Source organism: Cornus florida, unplaced genomic scaffold, assembly GCF_030987335.1.
Source record: "Cornus florida cultivar Cherokee Brave unplaced genomic scaffold, ASM3098733v1 CherokeeBrave_3.0.0_Hap2_Chr03, whole genome shotgun sequence".
NCBI lineage: Eukaryota > Viridiplantae > Streptophyta > Magnoliopsida > Cornales > Cornaceae > Cornus > Cornus florida.
The window spans coordinates 47,495,016-47,501,598 of record NW_026775573.1 but is presented as its reverse complement, the minus strand read 5'-3'; the positions used below and the strand labels follow the sequence as shown (position 1 = coordinate 47,501,598).

Genomic DNA, 6,583 nt, shown 5'->3' with positions numbered 1-6,583 from the left:
ACCAAACACAATTCCGGCGAGCTCTAAGTAGCAAAACCTGATAAGCGCCGAATATTGCATATTCAAGCGCCCTTAATTGCATTATTTAAGTCCATTGTTTGTTTAATTATGTAGATTACCTTCATATGCACGTTTTTGTATATTTTCAGGTTCATTGGCCAAAAAGAAGCAAGAAGGATGCTTTGTGGAGTTTTGAACATCAAAGGTCACAATGCTGAATTTCTGGCAGTAGTGGAACCTGGACTTTGCTCGCCATTTTGACCTTGAAAACTCGAGATCTGGACTTCTATTATAAAATGGCATATTTAGAGCTCTGAATTCGATTTCTAAATCTTCAAAACGGTTTGTCATTTGGAGCTCGGAGCAGAGAGTTATGGCCTTGTTACCAGAGGTGCGCAGAATTGCCTGGCAGCAATGAAATTCTGCCTTGATCTTCATTTTCGACCAACCATCCTTGAGAATTGGATCTCCACCAAAACATGAAGTATTTAAAGCTCTGAATTAGATTTCTAAATCTTCAAACGGTTCATCATTCGGAGTTCGGAGCGCAAAGTTATGGCTGTTTAACCAAAGTAGGTCTGGGCGGAGCAAGTGAAGCATGGAACTTTTTACACTAAATTCGAGTGCTCGAGGCCTTGCTTCGAGTGCTCGAATTTTGGGAAGAATGCCCTTCGGAAATGGCTCATTTTAGCCCACTTGCACCTTGGTTTCTTCATTTTGTTTTCCTCTTTAATGAAGTGGTTGGAGATGTTGGTTGGTAACCTCTTGGAGTGGATAAGATATCTAATAAAGGGAAGCAAGGCCACACATATCATGAGCTACATTTTGCAAGATAGAGGAGAGAGAGGAGAGCAAGAAAAGAAGGTGTTCTTCAAGCTCCAAAGAGGGTGCACGAAAATGGAGATGAGGATGATGCTTCTTCCTTCTTCTAGCTTACCAATGGGCAACTAAACCTCATCTAGGGAGGTGATGAAACCCCTTCCTTATAAGCATGTGTTAGTATAGTTTATTTTTGGGGATTACAATGTATTTTTGATAGTCTTTCCATGATCAAGAGCCTCATTTTTGTTGTAATGAATGTTGAATGTTTATAAATGATTATTGTGAGTTATTCATCTTGTCTTGGATGGTTACTTTTCTCAATCATATTGCTTGCACTTCCATGGTGACAATGGAAGTTAGATCATGGAATGGTTTTAATGGCATAGAGTTGGAGAACCTAGATAGTTCATGGCTTAGGGTTTCCTTTTGATGGTCTATACTTGATTCTTAGCTTTATGTGCATTCACCATTTAAATTAGGGCTTGATAATCCTTGACTTAGTAAGCATGTTCTAAGCTACATTTTAGTTTAGGTAGTTGATCATGTGAACCTTTGATGGTTTATTCTTGCCTTTCTATTTAAATGAACTTCTTGAGGATATTATAGCAACCTAGTATTGTTATGTATCATGACTATCATATATGTTGTTTTTTCCCTTAAATTAATCTTAACCTAGTATGTGTATAGGGATGGAGGTGGATTCATTTCCCTAGCCTTCTTTACTTGTACTTCACTCCCTTGAATTCTTGCAATTTATTGTTTTATGCACTTTTAATTTCCTAACTTAAGTGACATCCAACAAAACCTCTATAAACCCTTCATCATTCTAAGAATGATTCTAGATATTTAGGTTGTATTAGACTAGCGCAGTCCCAGTGGTTCGACTTACCCGACCAATAGCCCTATTTTATAATGATTCGTGCTATTGCGAAGGTTGATGTATAGTTGATCAACCGATCAATTTTTGGCGCCGTTGCCGGGGACTGCAAACGGTTTAGCGACCAAAGTTCTAGGGTTAATTTTAGTTTGATTGTGAATATTGTGTCTTGTGAATATTTCTTGTGTGTTTTGACCATCTCAATGTTTTAAGTGTTGTAAGATTCTAGGGACTCGAAGCTCGCCGAGGGAATGCTAGCAAATTGTAAGTCTAGAGGACCCCAGGTAAGTCTCGTGACTTCTAGTTTCGAGTTGTGAATATTATGCATGTGTTAAATTTAGTTTTAGTTTAGTTGTGAAGCCCTTGTTGAGGCTCTTATCCTGTTTTAATTTCGTGTTCAAGCATCGGTCCTTGTCGTGTGATAAGTGCTTAAATGTTGCACATTTCAGCACCTAAGCTAAGGTATTTCAGTCTTTGCATCTATCTTAATTTAATGTTTTAGTCCTAATTTATGTTTATGTGTATTTCAGGGCAATAAAGTTAAAATGAGCTAAGAACGGTCCAATTAAGCCTTTTTGGAGTTAAGCAAAGATTTTCAGACAATGGCACAAAGCGGTCAATTTCGGGCCTTTGATGATGTTCCCAAAGATGGAGAAGCAAACCAAATAGCCCGGGGCAAAAATAGAGTTGAATAAGGCGTAAAGGAATTTGTCAACTCTGGGGGGATCGATCCCCCAGGACTTAGCAACATTACAGCTTTTATTTAATTTTTGGGCTCATTTTGGGAACTGTTGGGCTTTAATGAGATTGTTACTTAAGGCCCAGTGAGCCATTAGATTAGGGTTAGTTTTAGTTTTTATTTAGGTAAAGATTATTAGAGAAAAAAAAAAGAGAAGTTTTATTTTATTATTTATTTTTCTGTATCGTAGTATCGTATTTTCTCTCTGGAAAAACACGCGAAAAAAGGGAAAAAGCAAGAACAGGCTAGGGTTTGGAAGAAAAGTTCAGAGAAGATGAAGCAGATGATGGGGATTGTCCTGTCTTCGACTCCATCGACCATGAGTGGCTGATTCTTCTACTTAGGGTTGGATAAACCCTAAGCATGTAACCTATTCTCTCTCTCTTTTCATACTTTTTGGGGATTAATTTATGTAATTAGTGTATAGTCTTGAATATTATGAATTAAATTCTTCCAATTGATTATCTGTATTAATTTCATATTGTCTGATGTGTGGTTGATTGATAAACAAATTTTACACATGAATTCTTTGTTAATTGATTCTTGTGATGGCTATGCATGGTATTGCTTAGTTGTAATTGTGTTTCAAATTGATGAAAAATGCTTCCATTTGATGGATGGTACTTTAGGTTAATTTGTTGTCTAATTAGTTTTAAATTCATGTTTAATTAGTTTAATTTAAGTTTAATTAATTTAATTGCAATTCAATTATTAGGTAAGTAGACCATCCATACTTATGTTTAAATTCCATACTTTTTGTCACAATTGCATTATCTTCTAGATTAATGTGTGTTAAATTTGAAACTTGGATTGATAAATCATGCTTTGAATGGGTGAATTGCACTACACTTAGTTTAATTGTCATTAGGTAGTTGATTCATGCTTGAAATTGATGGTTTACACTTTTCATTGCACTTGTTAGCCACATATAGATTACATAGTATTATTTCCCCAATTAGTTGAAAGTGAGTGAGTTAGGGAATGTGCTTAGTGGTGAATCTTACACCCTAAGTCTCTTTCCAATCTCTTAAACTCTATTTCTTTATTGCAATCATTTAGTTTAAAATTAGTTTTAATCACAAACAAAACCCTTTTGGCAATCACATAAGCACTAAAGTAGAATTCAATTCTGGAAAACCTATAATTGTTTAGATCTCTTGGGACGATCCCTGCTCACTTCATACTTCATAGTATAAGTGTTTAGTGGTTTTATAAATTTTAAAATATGGTGCCCACTTGACATTATTTCTAAACCTAAAGTGTTGTGCATTATTTTGTACACACGCTCGATCGCACCATAGTTTTGGCGCCGTTGCCGGGGATCTAACGGTTTTGAAGAATTGAATTAAACATTAGTTCTTTGTTGATTGTCTACTTTTAAGTCATTTTAATTTTTAATTTTTTTTTTATTATTTGATTTGTCAATTAGGTACTTGAAGCAAAGTGGAGCAAACGCTGGACTTAGAAGCAATTAAAAAAATTTGAAGTTGCTTAAGGACCATCTGTAAGTTCTCTTTAATTTTAGTACTTTAATTGTATACCAATTTGCATGCTGTGGACAGCCCAAGTGGAGGCTTAAATTGAATTGTTTTATTTTTAAGTCCAAGCATACCTTCTTGTAGAAGGCATCGGCCCGTGTGGAGGCATTTATTTGTTTTAAGTGCATTGATATTATTGAGGAGTTTGGGAACATCGTATATGGAGGTTGAAATTTTGAAATGTTGGTGTGTTGACTTGTTCTAGTGCATGCATGGTCGTAGATCACTTAATCGTCCTCTTGCTCCTGTAAATCAAAATCTCGAAATTTTTCTTCGGCGTTTAAGAAGTAGTACTAGGGATAGTCATCTTAATCTTTTAAATTTTGATCTTCCATCACCTTTAATGGAAGATCCAATTGAAGATCCCATTGTAGATCTTGGTCATGTGGATCATAATGGTGTGCACCACCCACCACAAGTTCATATTGTGGATCCTCAAGGTGTGCATCCACCCTTGGGAATGCCACAACCAGTTAATCATGTGGTGCAACAACCTAATCTAGGGATGCCAAGGCCAAATGTTGTTCCCCCAATTGGTGAGCAACAACAACAATATGTTCAAATTGCATACCCTCAACAAGGTCAAATGGCATATCATTAACAAGGTCAAATGCCATATCCTCCTCTCAATCCTCCAATGGTCCTTAGGGATCGTTACACTCCAAATCAATATAATGCACCTACTTGCATTCAATTGCCAAATTTTCGTGCTCATCATTATGAGATTAAGGCTTCCACCATTAACATGTGCCCCCTTTTCTATGGGTTGAGCAATGAAGAGCCTTATAAACATTTAGATGAGTTCTTGGAAGTTTGTTCCACCGTGAAAATCACGGATGTTCCGGAAGAAGTCCTAAAAATGAAGCTTTTCCCTTTCACTCTTCGGGATAAAGCTAAATATTGGTTCAACAACTTGTGGCCAAATACAATCACCTCTTGGGCACAATTGCAACAAGAGTTCTTAAAAAAGTATTACCCCGCAAGTCGAACTGATGCCATGAGAACTTCCATTCGTGAATTTAAACAACAAGAAGGAGAACCCCTTCATGAAGCATGGGAACGTTTGAATGACTTGCTACGGAAGTGTCCACATCATGACATTCCTAAGTGGCAATTAGTTCAATGTTTCTTTTCAAGTTTATCCGATGCCAATAAGGGCATTGTTGATGCTTCTTGTGGCGGAAGCTACATTGAAAGAAATGAAGATGAAATTTGGCAACTTTTCGAAAAAATGAGTGAAAACTCAATGCATAGATCTTCATCTTCTAGGGGTAGTCACCTAGCATATATGGGAGGAAAGAAAGCTATAAATCAAATAGACTCTTCCATGGAAATTGCTGCTGAGGTCAAAAATCTTACTCAAAGGTTTGATACATTCCTTTTGAATCAAGGTCCGGCAACTCAATCATATCCTCACCATTCCAATGAAATGTGCATGACTTGTTCTAGTTACACTCACCATACTTCAAATTGCCCTCTTGGACAAATTATACCAAGTGAGTCTCAAGAACAAGCAAATGCAGCTTTCATTCATCAAGGGAACAACCCTTATTCCAATACTTACAATCTGGGGTGGAAAAATCATCCAAACTTTGCATGGAGAAATCAAGGAGACGGTGCAAACCCTCCTCAAACTCAAGGTTACCAAGCAAAGTATGTTCCCCCACATCTCCAAAATCAAAATCAAAATTCTCAAGGTTACCGTCCTTCATTTTATCCTCAAAATGTGAATCAATATTCTCATCCACAAGCATCAAATCCTCAGTCCTACTCTCATCCTCAAGCATCAAATTCTCAATCTTACTCTAATCCAAATCAAGCGCCTCCTAAGAGTTCCGCATTTGAGGACAAAGTCTTGCAAGCTTTAGGTAATCTTCAAAAAGATAATCAACTGTTTCATTCTCACTCTCAATCAATTGCAAAGCTTGAAGCTCAAATTGGGCAATTAGCTAATTCTTTAAATGTGAGAGAGAAAGGTAAGTTGCCTAGTCAAACTGAGACCAATCCTAAAGGGCAATTTATGGCGCAAGCAAGTCCTTCATCAGAATTTTCTGGAAATGAGCAAGTTCAAACAATTACTACCTTGAGGAGTGGTAGGAAAGTGGATAATAAGGTAGAGGTACCTAAGGAGGATAATGAATTGGCACAACCAAGTGGTTGCATCCATCCCATTCCAAATTCTATTCCAATTTCCTTGGATGCTAGTGGTTCCAAAAAAGGACATTCCATCATCTTCATCATCATCTCCCCAATTAGAGAAGCCTTATAAGCCAAAAGCTCCATTTCCTCAAGCTTTGAGAGAGACTTCATCATTTGGGAGACAAGAAGGAAAAATTCATGATATGATGGAAGTGTTTAAACAAGTGAAAATCAATCTTCCTCTTCTAGATGCAATTAGGCAAATTCCACCATATGCAAAGTTCTTGAAGGACTTGTGCACACAAAAGAGGAAGAGCAAGGGAAGGGACCTTAAGAAAGTGCTTTTAACAGAACAAGTGAGTTCCATCATTCTTTCTAACACTCCTCCTAAGTTCAAGGATCCGGGTGCTCCGACTATTTCTTGTGTTATTGGAAACCAAGAGGTTCGTAGAGCTCTCATTGATTTAG

The 6,583-nt window shown here is 37.1% G+C and overlaps 1 non-coding gene across 1 annotated transcript; it reads right to left on the bottom strand.

The window, feature by feature from the left end:
- Positions 1-4,970: 4,970 nt before the first annotated feature.
- LOC132301897 (small nucleolar RNA R71) lies at positions 4,971-5,077 on the bottom strand. The gene has a single exon (XR_009480669.1). It is a non-coding gene; the product is annotated as a small nucleolar RNA R71 (small nucleolar RNA).
- Positions 5,078-6,583: the final 1,506 nt, after the last annotated feature.